Consider the following 13,194-nt stretch of genomic DNA (forward strand, 5'->3'; position numbering starts at 1 on the left):
TTAGTTCAACCGATACAGCCGCTGCCTTGAGTGCCTGCTGCTCTGATTCCTGCTGTCCTATGAAAGTCCATGTCCCTCAGGTCCTGCCCTGGGTGGCCCCTGTTTCCTACTCCCACACTGTTTCTGAGTGTGCCTACTCACCTCTATGGCTTCAACTCCTTCCTTTGATGCTTCCTCACTAACCTCTGTCACTACCCCAGGCCCTCCTTATATAGCCCACATCCTGCACTGCCCCAGTGATGCCTGCCTGACCTGATAACCTGATGAGTCCCATGCCCAGAACCAAAGCTATCCCCTTCTCCAAATCTCACCACTGGGGTTTCCTGCATTGTCCTGCCTCATGGGGGCAGCTGCCCAAACCAGAGATTTATGATCTATCTCCCCTTCCCGTAGATTCCTTACACTCCCCACTCATCTCCATCACAACCCCAGTAGTGATGGATGTCAACCATTACTTTGTACACTGAAACTAATAGAATGCTGTATGCCAGTATATCTCAATAAAATAAAAGTGTGAGTCAAGGATTTCAAGGTTTTTTATTTTAAAGATTTATTTATTTATTTGAGAGAGGGAGGGCGAGGGAGGGAGAGGATGTGAGTGGGGGGAAGGGTAGAGGGAGAGGGAGAGAGAGAATCTCAAGCAGACCCCTGCTGAGCAGGGACCCCCCCCCCCAATATTGGGCTTGATCACACAACCCTGAGATCATGACCTGAGCTGAAATCAAGAGTCAGAGGCTCAACTGACTGAGCCATCCAAGTACCCCAAGGATTTCAGTTCTAAACTTCCTAGAACTTGAGAAATTTTGTAGTCAAAAATTTTTTTGAGTATTCTAGTAGGGGTCAAGCTTCATCCAACTAAAACAAAATTTTGGAAAAATAAGAGATAATGAGTACTGAATGGCTTTAATTGGAAAATCAAAAAATTTTCCAATTAAAATTTGGAAAACTTTGGCAAAATAAGAGATAATGAGAATTGAATGGCTTTAATTATAAATCTAAGATTAAAATAAGTATAATAAACCTTTAAGGACATTATCTAACAAAGTAGAAATACAACTCAAAATGGGAGTGAAAGAGAAATGCAGACCCAGTTTAATGATTACGGCAAAGGTTGTAGGTGGGAGTGAGAGACACCAGTGAAACTAGCAAACCAAAGTCTCACAGATGTAGGTGGTAAGGAAAACAGGAGTTATGAGCTGAGAGCCTTAGTTATTGAAGGACACACTACCTAATTTGCCCATGTTGAGGGCTTCCCCTGAGGCTCCTTCACCTCTGACCCTTGTGGTATCTTCTAAATACTTCAAAAAAAAAGGGGGCACCTAGCGGGCTCAGTCGGTGCAGTGTGCAACTCTTGATCTCAGGATTCTAAGTTCGAGTCCATGTTGGGTGTGGACATTACTCAAAAATAAAATCTTTAAAAAATATTATTTTTAAAAATGCTAGGAGAGAAAGAAGACCACGTAAAAACGGGTCTCAGTCAACACAGGGATATATATTTTGTGACATTTTGCAAATATATGAACATTTAAGACTATTTTTTATTCATTAATAGCCATGAAGTTGCACATAATGTATTAAAGCAGAAGTACATAGCTTTGTAAGATTATGAAAGAGAACACTGTGAAAACACCTCATTTATGAATTTTTAATTCTCATGAACAGGAATTCAAGCTTTATGAATTGGCACTTCTATTGAAGATTTATAAAGTATTATTAATCTGTAAATTTTATCATTTTAAAATCTCAATGATTATCTTGACTGATTTTCATTCTATTTAGATGTTTAAAAATTAGATAACAAGCTCAGATAAGTTCAATGATCTACTTCAATCTGAATATTAATATAGAAATAACCAGCACATTTTTCTCATTCTATTCACACCAAACACATATATAAAACTATATTTACACATCTTAGTCATCTATCTAAATATGTTTTGTGTTTGGACATAGTCACAGAAATACAGGAACTAAAATTATTTTGTTGTTACATAACAAAAATATATAATTCTTTGGAGAAAATTTAAAAATTATAGAACAGTTTAATGAAAAAAATTACCCATAATTCTAGAAGAATTACCCATAATATCTAGAGGAAACTTCTGTAACTATTTTGAGATTTTTTTATGCCAGACTTTTATTTTTAATATCTTATTGTAATGACATTTTTGCAATTCAAATCCAAATTTTTCACTTAATGCTATGGTAAACATTTCCCAGTATATTAAATATTGTTTGTAAACCAAATTTTGATGGTTATATATTATTCCACCACATGAACACCTGGTTATTTCATTAACAAATTCTATATCATTTTAAATGTGCATCAAAGTTCATAAGAGTTATTGTTGCTATTATATTTAACTTCCTTAGGATCAATTCATGAAGTGGAAGCATGAGGTCAAAGTTCCTAAATATTTTGAGTTTTTTTGTCCAGATGTCCAATGACTTCCCTACATAATTGTACCAATTTATATGAGCAAGGTTTCAGAGGACTCTTAAGCCACGCCTTCAGTGGAATATATTTCACATGTTCTAAAATGTTATTTTGGCAAAATAAAATATAGGTTAACTATCATCCATACCCTAAGTCCTAGTTATTGCTTTGTTTTTGTTTTGTTGGGTTTTGTTTAATCAGTTTTAGTAAATGATATGGAATATTTTGGAAAGAAATTATAATCCAAAACATGAGCTTCTGATTACCGAGGTGTTGGGGCAACAGGCTCCAAGGTCTCTCTTCTCCCTCCTCTTTACTAAGATAAAAGAAAAACCTATTTTTATTCAGACAAGTTTTCGAATACTCAAACACATGTGGTTCCATATTGATGATAAAACCTGCTTAGGGCCAGCTACCAACTGATTTTTTATACTTCCTATTTTCGGAGATGTTCAAATTCAAGATTAAGGATTCAAGAAATTATTACTAATTTTCTGTCTCTCCCTTTTTAAGGTTAGAATGTTGAGCATCTTCAGAACTAAAGTATCATAATATTACCCTGCCACCTAGGGGTATTGCCAAAGAAATTTATACATGCACAGTAGACAGAAAGGTGTAGTATGTTGGTCAATATACAAAAATTCTGTTAATACTATAAATAATTTAGGCATTAAATTCTGTCACTAATACAAATAGCATCCACCTTATGCTTTTATGTTTTAACTCTTCCAAAATAATCTATGTCTTTAAAACCATAGTGAAATGGAAATGATTAAGATGCTCCTTATGTCTGCCATAGTCTTCATGGAAATGTAAAAGTCAACACAATGAAGACTGCACATTGATATGTCCTGGCCCCATAAATAACATATATGTTTTCCCCAAGCCCTCCATGCCCTTTATTATTCCTCATTTAAGGCAGTGCTGTGTGCTTGGGAGACAAATCTCTGTTTGGGGCTTGGCCAGTTGTCCACTGCCATGGAGGTGAGCAGGGGCCCCAGATCATAGTGTGAACATACAGTCTGGCTGGCTAAACCCTTCATACCACCAAAGGCAATGAAAAACCATCATCCAAACTGTTGGTTTCCTATGGCTGTCCTCCGACAATGCCTAACAACATTTTCTAATCCCCTGAAAATAAGCTTTCCCTGATGAAATTTACTGAAGTGAGAAATCTAAATATTCAAACTTAATAGCAGTCACTGCCTCCTCTGTGCAGAGGGGATGTCTACCCCGAGGGACCTAAGAACCCACACGCATTTGGGGAGATAGCGAGCGTCCGGACGTGCAGGCCAGATAGCGGAATCCTTCACGAAGCACACTTGGCCACTATTTAAAATTAATGGAGCATGTAAACAGAACTTCATTTTGGAAACTCACACATTCTGACCTACAGCAGGGTTGTCCGGCTCTGCAAACTGAGGAAGTGACGAGAAGCTCTGCAGAGTGGCCCCAGCCGCCCTCCGTCGCTGGCGTGGCCTGTCCCCTCTGTGCCTTGGGGTCGAGATGCCCAAACCCAGGGCACCTCCCCAGCCCATACTCTTCAGTCTGATCCTCAGGATCCCGAAGGAATGAGCAAGATGAAGGGAAACAGAGTCTGTGTCGTGTGTTAGCCTTGTCATTTCAATAGTGATGCTATTTGTCCCAGGGACTGGTGACTAGTTCCCTGACCTCAAACCTCTGTAATTAATCCCTGCAATAATATCAGCCCAGAGGGAACCTCCTCTCCTTAATATTAGGAAAATCCTCAAACCTCACCCCCATACCTGTTTTCTTATATTTCCCTCTTTCAAGGCAGGGGGATGGAAATGAAAGATGTAGGTGGCCGGGGTTCTGCTTAGCTTGGGGCTCTTCTTCATCGTGACAGGCCTTTGTTCCTGCACAGAGAGAGCTCTAATTACACCCTCTCTAAGTCAGGGCTCCATGTCGGGGCCATGCAAATGCCAGGCGCCTTTTCTCTCCTCATTATGACCTGTCTCTTCCCAGGCACATCACTTTCTCCAAGGGTGGGGGCTCTTCCTTCTGAGTTACAAACACACTTTCTTCATCTCCATCTTCTGCTTACCGGTTTTGCTCCAAATCTCCTTCCTGTGTAGAGGACTGGGAAAAAAATGCTGGTTTGGATCATTTACCATATGTGCCAGTTTTTGTACTAAGAGAGCAGCGACAATGGTGTCAGATTGCCCTTGCATTCCCTCATGCAGGCTGCGGTCCAAGCTCACGCCAAGGCCCCAGGAGTGTGGTTGGGCCTGCCACCCCCTGTATGACCACCACAAGGCCACCTTGGGCCAGTGTAATGACATCATTTAAAATGCAATCTATGCACTCCAGGATTCCAAAACCCATCTGAAAGACACTCAAAGTAGCTGAGCCTGGGCTCCACTTGCACTTGGTGAAGGGGTCTGATTTGTGCTTTTTAATTAGGAGGTTACTCAAATACCCTTGAAATGCAAACTCAGACAATAACCAGACTAGGTCTTAGTATAATGGTAATTGTTGGGCTTTTAGGAAAAAATATTGAAAGGAGTCCATAATATTTTGGCGTAATAGAAGGATCTTTACAAGCTCATCTCAATTTCATAGTTTCTACTGTTATTGTTGGCCATGTCTTTATTTCAAAGGATTGCAATTGCTCTTCCAAGTTTAAAAATCAAGTCAATACCTGATGGAACAACATGAATAGCAATTCTTTTGGTTTTATTTACATTTCTTAGCACAATTTTAAAATTCAACACCAAAAAGAATTGACATAAATTTGAAAATTTTTGTTTTGTGCAATAGTATCTTCATCTGGTAAATAAGTCTTAGTAAGAAATGCTCACTAACTTTACAGAGATAAAATGTTCCAATTATATAAAATTAATAGGAGTTATTAACTCTGCTATAATTTGATATTTGCTGGTACAGAAAAAAGGTTTCCTCTTCTCAGCATCCATTTAGATAATAGATAATTCAGTACATATTTTATAAACAGTATTTAAATTATTTATGAAAATAAGATCCTGTATATTTTTACATATACATATACACAGGTTTTTGAGGAAATAACATTGAGCTATAAATTGTCAAATTATGCCATCATATGTATAACATGTGTTATTTAATATACTTAATTCCTTTTATTATACATTATATTGAAAACACTGATGTTAATTGGGCTGCTCTTGACTTTGCAGACTTTATTTTCTTGACTTGTGTTTTAACAACTAAATTATTCCTTTTTATTAGCAGTCACATCTCTAAAATATTCCTAAATGATAAAATCAAATAATTTTCCTATTACTATTATAGATAATTTCTGTATGTCTTTAAATAAATTACCACTGTTGAGTTTAAGCATTTTCATTAACAGGCGATTCTATCCCCTGCTTGAACTATCCTAATTAATTTTCCAGCTTTGATGTGAGATACTAAGATCACCTCATATAAGTAAAACGTACAGAGAGAATAGTGAGATCCTTGAATTCTTCAAATAATTGTTCAAGATTGTTTCTCATTGATAAGTATCAGATTACCTTTATATATAATTGATACCAATATATATTTTGCAGGAAGTGATTGCCTGAGCCAAAGATTTTTAGATACACAGATGCAGAATGATAATGTTTCCAATGGTATGATTTTGAACATTTGTCTGTTTCATGAAGTCACATCCAACTGCATAGTATTTATGAAAGATAGAAAAGTGTTCTCTGGTTTCCTGTTTGTAAAATTTGTGGGGCATCGTTGACAAATTCATGGGTGCTGCAAGGAATGCCTTGCAGAACCAAGGTCTGTTGGAGACACAAGTTCGTCCCCTGCACCCTCCGAGCCTGGTGCTGGTTCCCCAACATGGGCCATGCAGCCCCCAGAGCTCTGAGTGACTAACTCTGCAGGACACATGTCCCACGCTGCCCCCACGGCAAATTACTCAGATTTTTTTCAAAACAGATGCTTTTATTGGCCTGTTTGCCTTCATTCATGATCAGGTAAATTAGATTTTCTTCTTGAAAATCTATTCTAAAAATAATTGGGGTCATTTTAGCCATTTTTTTAAAGCAACATGAGTATTTTGGAAATCAATTGCTTTTTACTACCATCAAAATCTGGACTAGATTTGAAGATTTTCACTGCCTCACTGAATCCCTGCATGATAAAAACAGCTCCCAAAAATGAAAAATACAGCAAATGATCTACTTGGATCACTTCGATCTTAAAATTTTGTGGTTCCTCCCACTCCAGAAGGCATATGAATCGATTAAGTGAAAACTAGTGAAATAAAGAGCATATTTGTCAGTAAACTCTGGGGCTGTCAGAGGTGAATAATTATGCTCTTTGCCAATTCAAAAGAAAAAGAAGGAAGGGACAATAGCAGCAAGACGGAGCTACTAAACTAGGTTGACCAAGACAAGGATTAATTTATTGAATTCTCACCACCAACCTCTGCAGCATGAGGAAACTGAAACAGAGAGGTTGCACAACTTGCCCGATGTCACCCAGCAATCAAGTTGTGGAGCCCAGAATGGAAACTTGGGCATCTTGCTCCCAAATCTTACCCACTAACTGCTAGGAGTGGCTATGGCCTGGCCACCTCCCCGGGGTTACCCTCAGTGCTTTCTTATGTAAATAGGGGATTACAATACCTGGCTGGGGCAGGAATTAAATGAGGCAATTGTTATTGTCAAATCTCTTGGCCAGTTTGCAGAAAGGGCAGGAACCGTGCATGGGTGTACACGGATGTATGTGTTGCTCATATGTCCCTAACCCTAGAACTTTATCTCCCATCAAGGAGAAGTTCAATAAATGCTGGGAGAATAAATAAATGTATGTATAGTATAATATAGTATATGTATGTAACTGAATATTAAAAATGTTTTTAAAAGTGTTCTTGGAAAATTAGTTTTAATCTTTTTTTTTTTTTTTTACTTTGTCTTATACATTATGGCTTTTACTACTGTTACCTGTGAACTGATTGTTCGCTCCTCCCCTTACCAGACAGTGAGGTTATTTAGTTCAGGGGCCAAGACTTGCCAGTTTTTATACTCACACATAGTGGGCACAAAATAAATATTGGCCGAATACAATTAGGTTTGCTTTTACTCCAGGGCACTGTAATTCTTTGTCAGTTTGAAAGTGGCAATGAAGGGAAGATTTGCTTTGCAGGCTTGATATTAACAAGAATTCTGGCCTATGTGTTGTGATCCATTTAATTCATGTTCAAAATGCATTTTTCCCCAAGTGCTATATACATAACAGAGGAACAGCCAAACCCAGCTGGACATCCCTGACTGGCACTGGCCTGGTGCCCACAGGCAGGAGAAGCCAGGTTAGGTGTTGCAGAGGGGCGTGGCTAAATCTTCAGGCTTTCCTTAGAAAGGAGGGGTAAACAAAACAAAACAAAGCAAAGGAAAGAAAGAAAGAAAGAAGGAAAGAAAGAAGAAAGCAAGAAAGCAAGAAAGCAAGAAAGAAAGAAAGAAAGAAAGAAAGAAAGAAAGAAAAGAAAAAAGGGATAAACTTTGAAGGACAAGTTGTGACTTCAGGGATGAAAGAGAAATCCGAAGCAAATGTAGATGACAAAACAGGGAAAAGCATCCATTAAGAGTTTCAGTCTCACTGACTAACCTCCTCCTGCAATTGGAGTGCAGGGAACAGGTGTAAAATGTCTTACTTTCACTCTGCAGTTTTCTTGGATGCATTAGTGCACAGATTAAAATCTTCCATGTTCGCTTTCACCGTGTCAATGCTTAAGGACATAAACACAAGGAAACAGCATCTTGTCCTGTGATGTCAAAGCCTGCTATTAACTAGATAAAGCCGGTTTCAGACCTCATTAGTCCAGTCTTGTCTCTTGGTGAGCCTCCTCCCTCAGCATGAGAACACCTGACCTCGTCTCCTCTCTCTTTGATTTCCAAGCCAAGCAGGTTTGTGTGTAAAAGCCCTCTGGCAGGAAGCTACAGTGTCGAGGCCTCTCTCCCTACGGAGAGTTAAAACAAGACCTGCCTTTAAACTGATCTGCTGGGATGGGTGCATGGGTGCACGCAGGGGGGTGTGTGTGTGTGTGTGTGTGTGTGTGTGTGTGTGTGGCTGTGAATCCCCACATGGGGGTCCTGTGTCGTGAGGTTGCAGGGTCCCCAGAGTCTATCACCCAGATAGACCCACGCGGAGGCCGCGTGCCACATCATCAAAGTGATGTTGACAAACTCAAAAGCAAAGAAGAGAAGCAAAAATGATAAAGCAGGTGAGAGGACTGATTTATGAGGAAGAATACAAAGAACTCCAGATAAAAGTGAATTGGATTTTGTCTTTCTTGTGGAGCACTTTGGGGGAATTCTAAATAGGAAGTCAGAGGAAACATATCTGGAAAACAAAAGTGTGGAGATTCGGGGAGAAACCAAAAGGAGATAAATTAAGAAAAACAGCATTTGGTTAGCTAAAATGGGGACACACTTTGTTTGGGATCATGATCCAGAAAATAACACATTGCCGAATGAATTCATGTTAAAATGAGTGAACACCGTATATTGACGTTGCAAAAGCTGACTTAAAAACAAAAACAAAAACAGTGTTTATGTAAATGCTGGCACATATTGGAATGTAAATTATCTGAGGACTTAAAATCTTCACACATTAAATCTGATAGATGAGCTCACAGCGGACAGGCCAGGAGGGGTGTGAGGTGTCCTGGCCTGGGAAGGAATGTCAGTAGCATCTTCCTTTTCCATACACTTGGCTCCATACTTTACTCTGGAGGAGAACTATTTGACAGTCTGACCCCTGGGAATAAAGTCAATATCAATCAGGGCTTGAGATCTGCTGGCATCAGGGAACAAAGAAAAACCCTATTTATCTATGGAAGTGTAATGCCACATGAGCATAAGTGTTTATATTAAATGAAAAGTTTATGATGCTTTGCAGCAATTTATTATGATTTTCCTCCAAACAGCTGTGCCTTCACCATCTTCCCAGAACCTTTCCTAGGAGTTGAGTTGGGTGCACACTCTCCCCCCCATGAGTACTCACTGATTCTAATGGTGACGCAGGCAGTGACCAGCTCCTAACAGCAAATGGAAGGTGTTTCTGGACTGTTCCTGCAGCAACACAGAGCTATCGATTTCCAGCTAAATGCCTCAACTGCGGTTATCGTTACATTAGATTTCATGTGTTTTGTAGTTAAAATGCATGATTAGCAGCGTACAAAAGCATGTGTTGGGGGTCTCACATTTTTTAGAGTAGGAGAATATGGAGCTCATGTTACAACTCAGAGACTGGAGATGGGCCTAATTTTCAGAGATTAATCGTATTTTGACACACCTAATAAAATGCAAAATATCAGAGCATGATAAAGAAGACTTAGGAAAGTGTATTTTGTTCTCATGGCTAACAAACACGATCAGCAAACTTTTATCAGTTTTTTTTTTCAGGTAATAATTAAATGTTTGATTTAGAAGAAATGCAATGAATGTGAGATGCTCCCAATCAGTATCAAGTGTCCTTTTTGTACGATAGACACTTATTTCTTTACGTAACTCCTTCCAGAGAGCTCATTTTCACTAGAAGCCAAACTAAAATTTCATACTTTGAAATGTCTTTTGGAAGCCGGTTTCCTAGGAGTCTTTTCTTCGCTGGACGTGAGGCTGAGCTGGCTGCGGGGCAGGCTTGGAGCCCGTGAGACACACTCACTCTCCCTGGATTATAAGGTTTCTTAGCAATTGCTTTACTTGGGTTTTTCTATTTCTTTTTTCCCCCTATTTAATATTACAAAAGTGATTACAAATATCTGCTCTGCTTTTCCATTTCCTGCACTGGGATTTCCTTATTCTTCCTTCAGAAGTCAAGTGGGGAGCCTTCCTTCCCTCTGCCCATGCTAATGTTTCCAGAATGTTCTCTTCTCCTTGCTGGTCACTGGTTCCTGCTTCAGCCTGTCCACCCACACTATCCATCCCTTGGTGTTTTCCTCACTGACAGGCCTATAACCCTGACATTAGTTCCTAAATTCACCTCTTAGGGAGCATGAGGCCATTTCCAAAATCGTGAATTTGGAAGACTATTCAAGTATTCATCTTTTACTCATCAAGTGCAAAGGGTAACCCCTTATTTTTTTCTTTACCGAGGAACAACAAAAAGAAAATATTTGAGAATCTCTTTCTAGCAGGATTCAAAAAAAAAAAAAAAAAGGCACAAAATAACCAAAGAGCATCATCCATCAGAGGAATCTGATTTTGCTGGTAGCAATTGTGTATGTTGAAGAACAAGGTGACAATGAGACAGACACTGGGCACTGGGAGTGACCCTGTGGACTTTGGGGAAAGGGGTGCCTGTGCCCCAGGAGGTGAGGAGGACACTGCAGGGGGCCCACTGCTGCGGAGGCTCAGGAGCACTAAGCCACCGGGCTTCTGTGCTCATCTGTGGGGCTCCTTCTGGCGGAAAACACACGTACGCAGTGCCCCAGTCCCTATGGCCACATTTCCTCATCGTGACCTTCCCTGGAGTGCTGCCACCATGCAGAGGGCATGCCAGAGGCCTGGTGTTTTGTTTCCAGCACATTGTGGGATCACTCTGGGGCAGAGCACAGGCTGTAGGCCATGCAGCCGGGGAGCAGAAGCACACATAGCCCACAAGCCTGTCAGACCCCAACCTACCTTTGGGAGTGATGCAGATGTCTAAGGAGTGTGTGTCACGTTGGCCCCTACTGTGTGTCTGCTTCTCACCCGAGCTGGTGCACCTGCACCGAGTAGGGCTTGTCTCCAAGGGGAGCCCAGGCCACCGGCACAGAGAGCTCTGAGTTGGGCCTGGAGAAGGGCAGGGAAAAGGAAACCCAGGAAGCAGCCCGAACAAAAGGCCTGCTCTCCCAGCACCGGCTCCGAGGACGGTGCTCCTGAGCCACTCGCACCCGAGGAGCCAGGCAGCAGCAGGTGGCAGCATTGTCACAGGCCTGGCGGCCAGGCCAAGCGGGCAGGGACACTTGTGTCCTGCAGGAAGTTTCGCATGTGGAGAGGACATGGACCTTTCAAGAATTTATTGCCACCTCCTGACTGCTCCATTGTTTGCCTGTGACTGAAGCGAGTAATTAGGCACCAGCACTCGAAGCTCAAGTTATCTGAACTCTTCCCTTCACTTGCTGTTTTTCCTGTGTGACACCAACCTGCGTTCCCTCACCTGGTTTACCCGTGGGAGAGATAGCACCAATCTATCTCTTGCTAAAGAAGAACAAAACCGAACCAGAAACAACTGGCAGAGGGGGCAGGATGGGGGGCATAGGCGGTAGGAGCAGGATGGAGGGGGCATAGGCAGTAGGGGCAGGATGGGGGGCATAGGCGGTAGGGGCAGGGTGGGGGGCATAGGCGGTAGGAGCAGGATGGAGGGGGCATAGGCGGTAGGGGCAGGATGGAGGGGGCATAGGCAGTAGGGGCAGGATGGGGGGCATAGGCGGTAGGGGCAGGGTGGGGGGCATAGGCGGTAGGAGCAGGATGGAAGGGGCATAGGCGGTAGGGGCAGGATGGGGTGGGCATAGGCGGTAGGGGCAGGATGGGGGGCATAGGCGGTAGGAGCAGGATGGAGGGGGACATAGGCGGTAGAGGCAGGATTGAGGGGGCATAGGTGGTAGGACCAGGATGGGGGGGCATAGGTAGTAGGGGCAGGATGGGGGGCATAGGCGGTAGGGGCAGGGTGGGGGGCATAGGCGGTAGGAGCAGGATGGAAGGGGCATAGGCGGTAGGGGCAGGATGGGGTGGGCATAGGCGGTAGGGGCAGGATGGGGGGCATAGGCGGTAGGGGCAGGATGGGGGGCATAGGCGGTAGGAGCAGGATGGAGGGGGACATAGGCGGTAGAGGCAGGATTGAGGGGGCATAGGTGGTAGGACCAGGATGGGGGGGCATAGGTAGTAGGGGCAGGATGGGGGGCATAGGCGGTAGGACCAGGATGGGGGGGCATAGGCAGTAGGGGCAGGATGGGGGGCATAGGCGGTAGGAAGGAATGCGGTCTCACCTTCACGTTGAAGGTGGGCTACATCCCTGGGTACGACCCTTCTTTTTTCTCGAAGTGGTGATGGAGATGAGTGACAGCTGGCCCATCCTTGTCATCGGAGTCTGCGGAGCGCTGGAAGGGACAGTCACAATGGGGAGCGGCGGGTCACAATGGGGGAGGCGCCGCCAGGACGCAGCCGGCCGGGCCTGCACTTTCCCGGGAAGGGCAACCCCGGTGCCTGTCCCCGAGCAGCCCAGCAGCCCGGCCCTTGGTCGGAGGAGCAAAGCCGGGAGAGCGGCCGAGGGCGACGCGCTGGAAGCGGGCACTCACCGGTGGGTCACGGGGCGGCGGGAGGCGGGAGGCGGCGGCAGGTGGCAGGTGGCAGGTGGCAGGAGGCAGGAGGCAGGTGGCAGGTGGCAGGAGGCGGCGGCCTTGCCTCCGTGGCCCAGGCGCCCTGCTGTCCGGCCGCCGTAGTTGGGTCTCGGCTTTGCTCGGTCCCGGGAGTTAGTAAAACTCCTCCCGTGAGAAGTCCGTGGAGCTGCCACGCCGAGGCCGGGTCTGACACGGTGGAGCCGTCGATGCAAGTTCCGTGTAAATGATGCCAGAGTGAAGCGCCAGGATTCATTAAACCGGGCAGAGTTTCTCATTAAACGTGTAGATTGACAGTCGGAACTAACTGTCATTTGCGGCTTCCTGAGAGTCCCCCCTACCCAATAATAGGTATATATACATTTGCAAAGCTGATATTATATTTAGAATAAAATAGCGAAATTGGGACTATTTGGTGGCTGGTAGATGCCTGCTTTGTATAAAG

At 43.3% G+C, this 13,194-nt stretch overlaps 1 long non-coding RNA gene across 1 annotated transcript; it reads right to left on the minus strand.

The window, feature by feature from the left end:
* Positions 1–548: 548 nt before the first annotated feature.
* LOC112662748 (uncharacterized) lies at positions 549–12,530 on the minus strand. Its single transcript, XR_003138793.3, has 3 exons — positions 12,402–12,530; positions 11,056–11,205; positions 549–4,537 (listed from the first exon to the last, which is right to left on the minus strand). It is a non-coding gene; the product is annotated as an uncharacterized LOC112662748 (long non-coding RNA).
* Between the last annotated feature and the right edge of the window lie 664 nt (positions 12,531–13,194).

The sequence above is a fragment of the Canis lupus genome, chromosome 34, assembly GCF_003254725.2.
Source record: "Canis lupus dingo isolate Sandy chromosome 34, ASM325472v2, whole genome shotgun sequence".
Classification (NCBI taxonomy): Eukaryota; Metazoa; Chordata; class Mammalia; order Carnivora; family Canidae; genus Canis; species Canis lupus.